Source organism: Mastomys coucha, unplaced genomic scaffold, assembly GCF_008632895.1.
Source record: "Mastomys coucha isolate ucsf_1 unplaced genomic scaffold, UCSF_Mcou_1 pScaffold12, whole genome shotgun sequence".
Classification (NCBI taxonomy): Eukaryota; Metazoa; Chordata; class Mammalia; order Rodentia; family Muridae; genus Mastomys; species Mastomys coucha.
This window is the reverse complement of record NW_022196894.1, coordinates 63,880,784-63,893,427: the sequence shown is the minus strand read 5'-3', so window position 1 is coordinate 63,893,427 and position 12,644 is coordinate 63,880,784. Positions and strand designations below refer to the sequence as shown.

The window sequence follows — 12,644 nt, the reverse complement described above, 5'->3', positions numbered from 1 at the left end:
TAAATAAAGAAAATATCTAATAAAAAAAAAAAAAGATCTAAGTGTTATATGGTCACTTAACAAATAAACTCTCTTGTACAAAAAATGGCCAAAGGATGTAATTCTATTTCTTCTCTGGTAAATAAATTTGTGGACACATATACAGTACTGTCATCATTTTCTGCTGTGGGTCAGAACTCAGTAGGAGCTGAAGCTCCTTGATAGGAGCATGACAGGTAACTGGACGGCAGTCAAAGTAGCATAAGAATTCCCAGAGTAATGCAAAGCTGTGTTGTTGGTTAGGTTATCCTGGTATTCAATTAAACAAATAAAACATATTCATTTCTTCCCTGATCTTTTTGAGAAACATAAATAACCTTCTTGATTGTATATTTTAAAAATTTAAGTTCAAAAATAAACATTCTACTTAAAGATGAGACAACTTACAAAACCGAAATGGCGTATGTCTGATGTCTGATTCTCTTCAAGAATAAGGTTACACATTACTTGAAATTTATACTGTCAATCTATCTCCTAACTTTCAACACCAGGAACTTTTTATCAGGATAGTCATGCCTTGCCTTAGAAGAAAGCAATACTAAGTCCATTTATAGTGACTGGACGTTAACTTCCAACATACATTGATTTGAAGAGAAGCCAAGTATCACTGACATAGCTGCTAGGGTAAAGAAATGGATTTCAAGTGATCAATAAAGCTTGAGTTCTATCTGTATTGTAACATGTGGAGTGAGTTCCTGAAATCATCTTATGGTTTTAATTCAAAACCTATGATGCATAATTAGAATATACAGTAGCTGACAGTTTTCATATTGGCTACTTGAATGTTGAACTTAAAGTAGTCTTAGTTTTTAAGAAAAGACCTTGTACAAAATTCTATAACTGTTTCTTCCTAAGAAAACAGTAGTTAAGCAATAGCACATTCTTTTTTTTCTTTTTTGTTTAAACTTTTATTGCATTATGATGAGAAAAGTTACATGATTTCAATTTATCTGAATTTGTTAACATTTAAAAACATATTTTAATTAAATAGAATTGAATCACATTCTTGTTCCCCTTTTGTACCACAGCTCCTCCCATAGATCCCCCCTTCAATACCTACAATATCTTTTTTGTCATATTCCTTAAAATTTATAAACTATTATAACAATTAAAATAAGTATTATAAAAGTTGTTTGATATAAAACAACAATCAATTTAACAGTCTTATGTAGATGCTCATCTACAGCAATAGTGAAAATACATTTTTCTCAATATAAATTTTAAATAACCCAAACATATTAGCTGTATACTTAAAAATAATACTTGTCTACTAGTATTTTCTTAGATGAACATGAATATATAAAGTCTTTTTGTTTGTTTGTTTTCTATTTAGTAGAGCTTAAAAACTTGGCTCTTACTGTGGTACAAGCCCAAAATAAGAACAATTTTTAGACATTGGGTTTCATTGTAATAAGGCTGTATTTCAATGACCCTCACATCACCAAAGAATTTTACCTCCATTGTAGCTAAGCTGAGAGTTGTTAGTTCTGCTGCACCAAGAAATGAATTTTAGGCTCAATTTTTGGTTACAGACTTCCTGCTATGGTCAAAGCTATTTGACTTGAGTGAGTGACTTCATTCTCAGCCCACAGAGAACAGGTTACATTCATTTAAGAAATGGTGTATGTATTAAGACAGTCTATCCATAAAGTCATTCACCAACTGTTTCAGTGAACAATGGTTCTGCTTGGAGGGTGGCACAGACATTAGGTGAGGGTAAGAATTTGGTTCATTAGGCAATAGCACATTCTGGCAAAGATGAATTCAGCTCATAGAGATCCCATAGTTTTACATAGTAAACATCAACTTCAAAGTAATATTAATAAAACAAAACAAAACCTTGAGATTATATTTAGAATGCTATTTGATTAGGCAAGCTAAAGGCAGATAGCTAGAGAACATCTTGGGAGTCTTTGGACTTTTGTCTGTATTCTACTCTACTGAGATTTAAGCTGCTAGTCTTATACATGTATGCAAATATCCTACTCCCACTCAGCTATATCTTTCTTGAGCCTTTTGCTCTCAATTTGTCATTACCAGGACTCACATGATCTACTACCTTTGCAGTTCACTGGACGTTTGTTTCAATCTGTTGTCATTTCCTCCTATTTGTCTATTAATATGACAAAAAATATGCACTCCTCCATCTCTATTCATTTTCCTTCATTCCATTTCTTTGTTTCTAATGCATGGTAAAAGTGGTCCTTCCATTTGCAGATATAAACTCTGACTCAGTGCAACTCCTTATCTTCAAAGACAATGTAGGCAACCCCAGAGCTATTAAGTGTACTTATTGGTCCCATCAATTCTGAAAAGACACAGAATATAAAGAGGGCTGCTGAGGTGCTCCTGTGAAATGGCAGGCTTTGGCTTATAAGGGGGCACTGAGTAGTCACAGCTCTCAAAGAAAATGAAACATGTCATTTATCAGAAGAAGTTTTTTTTTTTTCTACCAGAAATAAGCAGGGCTAGGAAGATGGATTTCTATTCAATTATTAACAAGTGAATTAATAATGTTTTACTCTCTCTTGCTAATTTGATCAATGCTGCTTAGTGAGTTCCTTTTCCAACACGCCTTCCAAAGGAAAGGAATGTTTTGAGCCCACATGATATGCTAACATTTCCCTGAAGTGGTATTGCTGTGTTTTAATTCTGTGTTTTGCATTGAGGTTGAATGAAAACAGAAAGAATGATGATTTTTCAAAGAGGTCACATGATCTTTTGTTATTAGAGAGAATGGACTACTAAATTTTCTTTCTTTTTTTTTTTTTTTTGGTTTCTTCGAGACAGGGTTTCTCTGTGTAGCCCTGGCTGTCCTGGAACTCTGTAGACCAGGCTGGCCTCAAACTCAGAAATCTGCCTGCCTCTGCCTCCCAAGTGCTGGGATTAAAAGCATGCACTACCACCATCTGGCCTAAATTTTCTTAGAAGGAGCTTTAGATATAGTTTTAATCCTTTTATAATATTATGATTAGCTTACCTATGGAAAGGAGGACACAAATGAATGTTTCTTGGGAAGGTTGTATTAATATATAGCTTGAATATTCAAAGTAAAATTTGGGAAGAATTCTTCTGCAGAAAATTATTGGATTGAAAAACATAGTATTTCATACAGATGAGATTTTTTAAAAAAGAAAAATATATTCATAAGAGACAAGTGATGAATTTTCAGAATACTCTATAAGCAAAATTAAAAGTTTAGACTTTTTTTTTTACTTAGCTGAATGATTGGCAGTGGGCCATTTCCATTCAAACCACCACAGATATCCTTTATAAGCTGTTTCCTTTATTAGTATATACAGGCCTGCTTTATATCTTCTAACTTTGGTTTGAAATCTACTTTATCAAACATAAGGATCACTATGACAACTTGTTTTGTGCTTTCAAATGCTTGTTATATTTCCTTCCATTCATTTCCCCCATCTCTCTGTGATACTGAAACTTGTTTCTTACAGACATCATTAGATCATCTTTTCTAAGCCATTTGGCTAGTCTTCATGTTTTAATTGGACAGTGAAGATCATTTACATATCCAGTTCTGACTGAAAGAGATTTGCTGTAATCTTACTGATTGCTTTTCTGGTTGACTAGATTATTATATAGTTTTTTTTTTCTTTCTCTCTCATCATATTTGATGCTTGATTATTTGAAGAATTGGATATGATTGTTTTCTCCTTCTGGATCACATTCAATCATTTTTTTCCTCTTATGAAATGTAATCCTTCCTGTCCTATAGAGACTTCCATATTTTCTCCTCAATGTGAATTATTTAGGATACAATGTGGGGTATCCTAGGTGTCTCCTATGGGGCTAACTTGGTGGTTAGGAATTGCTTAACTTTATGCTTAGAATCTGAAAATGTTTTTATCTTTCCACCCATTAAAACAAATCTTGGTATGGGACAGATGTCTTGGTTGGCAATTATTAAATTTTAGCCTTTTGGCTACATTGTCCCACACTATGCTGCATTTTAGGGTCTCTGAAGTTATTCTTAAAAGCTTGTCTTTGTGAGTTGTCATCTTACTCTTAGAACAATTAAAACTCCTTCTTTGTGTTCCAGCATTTTTATTATGGCTATAATGTGTCATATCAAGGTTATAATTTGAACATATCTGCTTGGGGTCTAAAATGCTTCTTGTGCTTGAATGTTCACCAGTGTCCCTATAATTTTCTGTTAAACCTTAGTTGATTATATTTTCTATGTCTTTAGTTTTAATCATAGATCTGCTCCTTGAATTCCTGGATATGGTCTATTTTTTATCATTTTCCAACATTAAGAATTGTGACTGTCTTTTTATATTTCACTTTTCAATGTATGAATTCATTATTTCCTAAAATTTACCTTCTCTCCTCGATATTTTTCAGCTTGGTCAAGTGTGCTTATCAAGTTTTTCATTGTGTGTTTTACATGGATCATTAAGTCATTTCTTTCTTTTTCTTTTTTTTTATAAATGGGTTATTTTATTTATTTGCATTTCAAATGTTATCCCCCTTCCCATTTTCCTCTCCACAACCCCCCTGTCCTCTCCCCCATATGCACTGTTTCTATGAGGGTGTTCCCCCATCCATGTACCCACTCCTGGCTCAGTATCCTGGCATTCCTTTTTTTTTTAAGATTTTATTTATTTTATGTATGTAAGTACACCATCACTGTCCTCAGATATTTGGAGTGGAATCCCACTAACAAAGACACAGAAATAGAGATTGATGCAATTAGCAAGAGGTTTTTTTATTAATCCAGCATACTAGAGTCATCTCGCTTTCAGGCAAAGGCGACCCTGAGGGAACAAAAGCTCATACTCTTTATACCTTTTCAAAACAGAGTTTTACGACTTACAATGTGGGTTGATTATCTTTCCCATTGTTCTTTGTTTCCATTGACCTTTGTCCACCAGGAGAGGAGGAGATATCTGTTGCATGTAGAAGGGGTAGGGGGAAATCCACCCCCTCCTGGGGATGTTTCCTGGAACAAGGCATTACTCCCTGCAATTAGAACATCTCCTCGGGATGGGTGTTTGATAAGTAAACTCTTCTGAAGCTCTCTGTCTTTAGGCTTAATGGACATTCCTACCTCCTAGGTATTTTTATGAGGTGTCCCTGTTCACTCAGTTCTTACATTTCCCCCTCTTTCTTGGAAATATCTCAATCTTGAGATTATGTACTCTACTGCTGTAACTCATCTTGGTTCACTTCTTGATATCACTGTCTCAACATCATAATCTGTACGGTACTGACACACTCTCTAATGAAGGCAACTAAACAATTTAGAATGCAGGGGCCAAAGGTAAGTAATAATAGGAGTATAATTAGTGATCCTACAAGTGTAGAGACTAAATTTGTGAACCAAGGGGAGGAATTAAACCAGGCTTCAAACCAGTTCTTGCCTTGAGCTTTCTCTTTTTCTTTGTTCTAAACCTTCTCTAATCTTAGCTAAATTTTCTTTGACTCTTCCTGAGTGATCTATATAAAAACAACACTCTTCTTTTGGTGTGGTACACAGACATTCTTCTTTAAGGAATAGCAGGTCTAATCCTCTTCTATTCTGAAGGACCACCTCTGAGAGGGAGGTCAGGGATTCTTGGAGGTCAGTCAAGGTCTTTTCTATTTTCTTTATATCTAAATCAATGGCAGCTCTCAGCTCTCCATATGCCTTATGTTGTAAGGCCATAGTGGCTGATCCCCTGGCTGCCCCTGCAGCTCCTAAGCCCAACCCCAAAACAACTGCCAGGGTAATCCCCAATTCTCTTTTGTGTCTTATTAAGTTTCCAGCATCAGGGTATCAGTAATTCAGTACATCTTTGTAGGGGTAGTACAGAAGTCTAGGCACTATCTGGACCAAAACACAGAAGTCATGCTTGTTATTTAGAATCTCTAAACTTATGCAGGTTATAATCCCTGAGGCACAGGCCCACCAGCTGTCTAAGGGCAGGAGGAGGTATCAGGTTGGATTCTTTATCAGAGGGTGTGAAACATTACATAGATGTTGATGGGTTTCTTGGACATGACCCACACAAAGGCCTTTTCCAGTAAGAGTTGACAAGGTCAGGTAGACTTGATGGTTCCACCTGCAATGGGAGGCTTCTAAAGAAATTGTAGGCACACCAACACATGCAATACCTTTATAGTAAGGGGGTGCCACATCACAACATAGCCAACACTTTCTAGTCATCTCAGGGTTCATAGCATTGAGTACTCTGAAGGCACTAGTTAGCATATTAAGGATAGGGTTGACACCTAGATCAGATTCTGGAGGCTGTGCATGTACGACCTCTAGAGAGAGTATGATGGTCCCTAACGCAGCAGTTGGTGTGGTTGTTCCTGTTTTAGGTAAAATCTGGGAGGGGACCATGGAAGATCTAGAGGCAGACAGGGAGGGCTCAAGGCTGAATTTGGGCCTAGCAGAGTATAAGGGGTTTCTATCTTAAGCTTAATGGTAAATATCAGCTCATCATCATATTTTTCCTTATAAAACCTAAGTCCCCACTTTTAACCAGTTGTCCACCCAATTGCCTGCTTTCCTGGCCCTGTAAAAGTAATATGGAATGGGTGACACCATGTCCATCCTGCCTTTCCTGCCTCATGATGGCTATAGTTTGCAGCCACCTTTATATAGTCCCAACTGGAAGACAGCTTCCAGTATGTATCACCTGAAGTTCCACAGCCCCAATTTTTACAGAAAAAAATGATCTCGACCTCCACATGTTGGGTTAAGGGAATGCTTTTGGTGGAGTCCAGGGCAAACATAAAAAGTCAGGGTATGGAGTTGACTTCTCTGACTCAGATGTCCGCATCCCCTGAGTGGGTCTAGCCCATTGCTGGCCATGGGGAGAGGGTACTTTGGAAGCAGGCCCTGTAATACCCCTCTATATCCCAGTTAGCTGGAGCCCCAAAGGCCAGTTTGCAGACATCAGGGAACATGTCAGGCCACCACAGGCCTGGGCATAGTGACTTTAGACCTGCTCCATATTATGTCCCTGTGTCCAGTAATTACCATCCAAGTCAGGTTACATGGCTGGTGAGGACTGGCACCAGATGGAATAAAGGGAAGGGAACTAAGTTACAGTCATGACCAATGGGAGTCCTATTTTTAACTATCTTGACCTTCAGCTGGGTATCAGTAGTCTGTGTCCTCCAAGGGAGTAGCTCCAAGTCTGGTGGGGGCAGGTTTAACGTGTGATGAGTGGATCTTTGGTATAAGCCCGTCTACATTCACTGCAGTTGGGGTGGTTAGCAGGATAAGGTCCAGTCCTTTCCAGCGAGGCTCAAGTGTCTGGGCTCAGTGCTGTGTTGTACATAGACTGCGTCTCTGACATGGAACTGATGTGATGTCTCAGGGGGCCCCGACTCATAGGCAGCTGCCAGCTGTGACCAAACTTCTTTCTGTACCACCTGCAGCCTTTTTCAATGTGGCATAAAAGTCATTATTACTATGACAGGTTGGCTCAATAATGTCCCCTAGTAGAGTTAAGGGTGCTGGGGTTCCATACAGGATCTCAAAGGCTGTCAAACTGAAGTGGGAAGGGGTATTTCCAACCCTGAACAGGGCCAGAAGAAGGAGCATCACCCAATTTGCACCAGTCTCTACGGTCAATTTTGCCGAGGCCTCTTTTAGAGTTCTGTTAGCCCTCTCTACCTGTCCTGGGCTCTGAGGTCTATAAATGCAATGAAGTTTCCAATCAATCTCCAAATATTTGGCCACTCCCTGACTTACCTTGGCAACGAAGGCCTGGCCATTATCAGATCCAATTACCTTGGGCACTCCAAATCGGGGGAAATTTTCTTCTAATATATTCTTGACTACTACCTTTGTAGTTTCTTGCTTGGTTGGGAAAGTTTCTACCCATTCTAAGAAGGTATCTATGAAAACTAGAAGATATTTTAGCCATACTTGCATGTTTTTATTTCTGTGAAGTTTGCTTCCCAGTAGACTCCTGGCCAGTCCCCTAGGTACTATTTACCAGGGTGAGTCTTGTTCCTGCAAACATTCACCTTCTGACAAGGTATACAGTTGTGAACCACCTGCTCTACCAGGTGTTTTAGTCCTGGAATATGATACTTAGACCTCAAGGCAGTTTGTCTTAACTTGCTTACCCCTAGATGAGTCCATTGGTGCATTTGCCTGTTCTCTGTTCTCATGGTAGTATTCTTTTACCTGATGGGGTGACCTAGACCCCCTTTCTTTGATCAAAATGATTTTCAGGGTCCTTTGAGATGACCGCCAGGTCTTCAGTGGTGTACTGGAACTTAAAAACCCTCAGGCAATTTGGACTCTCTGGCCACCATCACTTTGGCCGCTCTAGAGGCTGCCACCTTAGCTTCTTGATCTGCTAAATAATTCCCTCGAGCTATTAAGGAATCACCCTTTTGGTGGCCCAGACAGTGAATAATACTCACTTTTGCTGGTTTGTATAAGGCTTCTAGCAGCACCAGAATCTCAGGTTTGTTCTTGATTTCTTTTCCTCTGGAGGTCAGTAATCCACACTGCTGGTAGATGGCGCCATGGACATGGGCCATAGTGAAGGCAGATCTGTTATCTGTGTAGATGTTGACCTTTTGTCTTCTCCTAGCTCAAGAGATTTTGTGAGGGCAATGAGGTTGGCTTTCTGAGCAGAGGTTCCCTCTGGCAGAGTTTGTGCCCATACAACCTATTGTCCATCCATCACAGATGTGCCTGCTCTCCTCTGTCCCTTTTCTAAGTAACTGCTCTCATCCGTGAACCAAGTCTTTTCTGCATTGGCCAAGGGTCAGTCAGACAGGTCTTTGTGCCAGTCATGTGCCTCAGCGAGCACTTGCTGACAGTCATGAATAGGAGGTTCAAGATCAGGGTCTGGGAGAAGGGTGGCTGGATTTAGGCCCATGGGGGGCACAAATGTGATCCTGTCAGAATTGAGTAGTAAAGTCTGATAATGGGTCATTCAGGTGTTGGTGAGCCATCACTGGGGGGCTGGCTGACCACACTCTCTAGGGCATATGGAGTCGATAATACCAGATCTTGTCCCAGAGTCAATTTATCAGCGACTTTAACCAACACTGCAACTGCAGCAACGACCCTCAGACAGGCAGGCCACCTGGAGGTCACAGAGTCTAACCTTTTTGAGAAGTACGCCATGGTCTCAGTTTTTGGGTTAGGACCCCTTTTGCCAAGCCCTTGTTCTCTGCCACATACAGATGGAATGGTTTAGTCACATCAGGGAGACCCAGGGCAGGGGCTGACATGAGGGCCATTTTGATGGTGTCAAAAGCTTCCTGCTCTCTTTCCCCCCACATAAACAGCTGCCTATTCTTGGTGAGAGGATAGAGAGGGGCCACCATCTTGTCGAACCCAGACATCCACAGTGGACAGAAACCTGCTGTGCCCAGGAACTCGCTAACCTGATTCTGACTTGTGGGCGGTGGAATGTGAAACACAGTTTTGTTTTCTGGCATCTGATAGCCATCTCTTCCCTCCCTGAGTAAATACCAGGTAAATGATCTTTTGGTGGCATATCTGGGCTTTCTTGGCTGAGGCACCATAGCCTAACTCTCCCAGTTCCATGAGTAGATGTTTGGTCCCTTCCAAACACAGTTCCTTTCGGGATGCAGCTAAAAGAAGGTCATCTACATATTACAAAAGAATTATCTGGGGATTGCATGTTTGGAAGGCAACTAGATCTTGATGTAGGGAATCATCGAAAATAGTGGGGGAGTTCTTGAAACCCCGAGGCAAGCGGGTCCATGTGAGCTGGCCTGTTATACCTGACAGGCTTTTGAATGGGGTCTTTCCATTCAAAAGCAAAGTATTCTTGGTTCTTAGGGGCCAGTGATAGGCAGAAGAAGGCATTTTTGAGGTCCAGTACAGTATACCAAATCCTAGAGGGAGGCAAGGAGCTCAAAAGGTTATATGGGTTAGGACCATAGAGTAGAGGTCGGACACCCATTTGTTTACTTCCCTGAGGTCCTGGACAGGTCAATAGTCATTAGACCCTGGCTTTCATACTGGGAGGAGGGGAGTATTCCATGTGGACTGGCATCTCCGCAGGATCCCCAGTTGGAGGAAGCATAGGATGTGGGGCCGGATCCCATCTTGGGCTTCTTTGGACATAGGATACTGGCAAATGGTTGCTGGGCTGACCTGGGCCTTTTTAGCTCTACATGGACAGGAGGCTGCTTCTTAGCTTTCCCCATTCCTGCTGTCTTAGCCCAAGCCTGTAGGAAGTTCTGTAACCACCAATCTACATCTTCAGGCCTGCAATCCTTATTCTCAAAGAGTTGATACTCATCTTCTAGTTTCATAGTCAACACCTGGATGGGCTCTGCCTGTCAGCCTCTGACCTGAGGTCCTTCTGGGAGGAAATGGATCTGTGCTCCCATCTTAGTGAGAAGGTCTCTCCCTAACAAGGGGCAAGGGCACTCTGGGCTGACAATGAACGAGTAGGATACCCAGCCCACACCTAGGTCCACTGTTCTTTGAGTAATCCATGAGTATCGTTTGTTTCCAGTGGCCCCCTGGACCCAGAACTTCTTTTTGGAAATTGGCCCATCCAATTGTAGGAGGACTGAATATTCTGCCCCTGTGTCCACCAGAAACTGTGTGGGTTTCCCTTCCACAGTAAGGGGTTACCCTGGGTTCGGGGAAGGGAATCTGAACCCTGTCCCCTCTATTCATTGTCACTGTTTTCTTGAATGGCCAGTTCTATAGGCCCCACTGTCTTTCTGTCTGAGACATAGGGCCCCTTTTTCTTCTTTTTGGGGTAATCTCTCAACCAATGCCCCTTCTCTTTACAGTAAGCACATTGATCCTTGGCCAGGGGTTCTCTTCAGTTGCCAGATACTCTCTTACTAGGTTCTCTTGTTTCTCTAACTACTGAGGCCAAGATTCTGTGAAGATTCCTTTTCTGTCTCTTTTTTCTTTTTAATTCTCTAGTTTCCTATTCTTTCTATTTCTTATCTTCCTTCTCTTCTTTTGTCTCCGAGTTATAAAATACTTTCCCATCCACCTGCACTAACTCTCTCAAAGATTTATCTTGTAACCCATCTAGTTTCTGCAACTTCTTCCTGATATCTTGGCTTGACAGATTGATGAAAAGCAACTGTAACAGGAACCTTATGTTCTTCACTGTTGGGATCACAAGTAGTGAACTGGCAGAAAGCCTCCATGAGCCTCTCTAAGAAAGCTGAGGAAGACTCATTTGTCCCCTGGATCACCTCTCTTACCTTAGCCAAATTAGTGGGGTGTCTTGCTGCCCTCTTTGAGACCTGCCACAAGAGCCTTGTGGAAAACTTTCAGGTACTCTCTACCTTCAGGCATGTTGAAGTCCCAATCTAGTCTGGTCAGAGGAAAACCCTCATCAATATCCACCAGTAGGAGGGAGCGTAGCATCCCAGGTAGCCTCATGGGAAAAAAGGAGAGATTCAATGAGTCAGGCTCTGAGGGTTTTCAGAGAAGGATGGGTTGTGGGTCTTCTAGTTATACAAATCAGCCTCTGAGAATGGCCAGTACTGCAGGGGCTGGTGGCCCTGCTCATCGGGAGGGCCATAGGCCCTGAGGGGCAAAATGTTGATCTGGTCAGGGACCGTTCCTCTCTTGCTTCAGGTCCCATGGGCATGTCCCTCCAATTCCAAGGATGAAGCCTCTGCACTTCTCTCCTCCTCTGGTGGGGCCAAAGGATCAGCAGCCTATGGTGCCAGGGGGTCTTCCAGCTGGACCTACAGGAGTTTGGAGTATGGGTGGGTAGGAAGGAGGAAGGTCCAAGAGGAGAAGTTTGACTTCGGTGTCTTAGTCAGGGTTTCTATTCCTGCACAAACATCATGACCAAGAAGCAAGTTGGGGAGGAAAAGGTTTATTTAGCTTACTTCTACATTGCTGTTTATCACCAAGGAAGTCAGGACTGGAACTCAAGCAGGTCAGGAAGCAGGAACTGATGCAGAGGCCATGGAGAGATGTTCCTTACTGGCTTGCTTCCCCTGGCTTGCTCAGCCTGCTCTCTTATAGAACCCAAGACTTCCAGCCCAGGGATGGCACCACCCACAAGGGCCCTAACCCCTTGATCACTAATTGAGAAAATGCCCCACAGCTGGGTCTCATGGAGGCACTTCCCCAACTGAAGCTCCCTTCTCTGTGATAACTCCAGCCTGTGTCAAGTTGACACACAAAACCAGCCAGTACACTCAGTGTCCAAGAGGACATTCTTTTTGGCTTGGTTCTGTACAACAAGGACAGACACCCATGGATGGACCCAGTGAGGAGGGTTAGATACCAAATCTTCCCAGACCAGGATATACTGGATTTGGTCTGGGTGACTCCCAGGGACTGTTCTAAAGACCCGCTGTTTGACTAACCAAATAGGAGTCAGAGAGAAAGAGCCATTGGTTGGCCACCTGACCTCAAAGGAAGGCCATTCTGAGGCACAAAGAGTCTTCCATTTATGTTTTTTTCACTTCTACTGAGATATTGTGGGCCCTAGACCTAACTTCTGACCAATGTTTAAGAGTCAAACTCAGGGGGTAGACATACCCCCCCCCTGTTCCATGCTATTCAAAAATATCACCAGTCCAAGTCCACACACAAACAAAATGACAGAGATAGACAAACAGAGGCACCCCTGCCACGAGTGCCACAAGCAAAA

General features: G+C 41.7%; 1 pseudogene; it reads right to left on the bottom strand.

Annotated features, from left to right (window-relative positions):
- Positions 1-9,643: 9,643 nt before the first annotated feature.
- LOC116083515 lies at positions 9,644-11,398 on the bottom strand (annotated as a pseudogene).
- Positions 11,399-12,644: the final 1,246 nt, after the last annotated feature.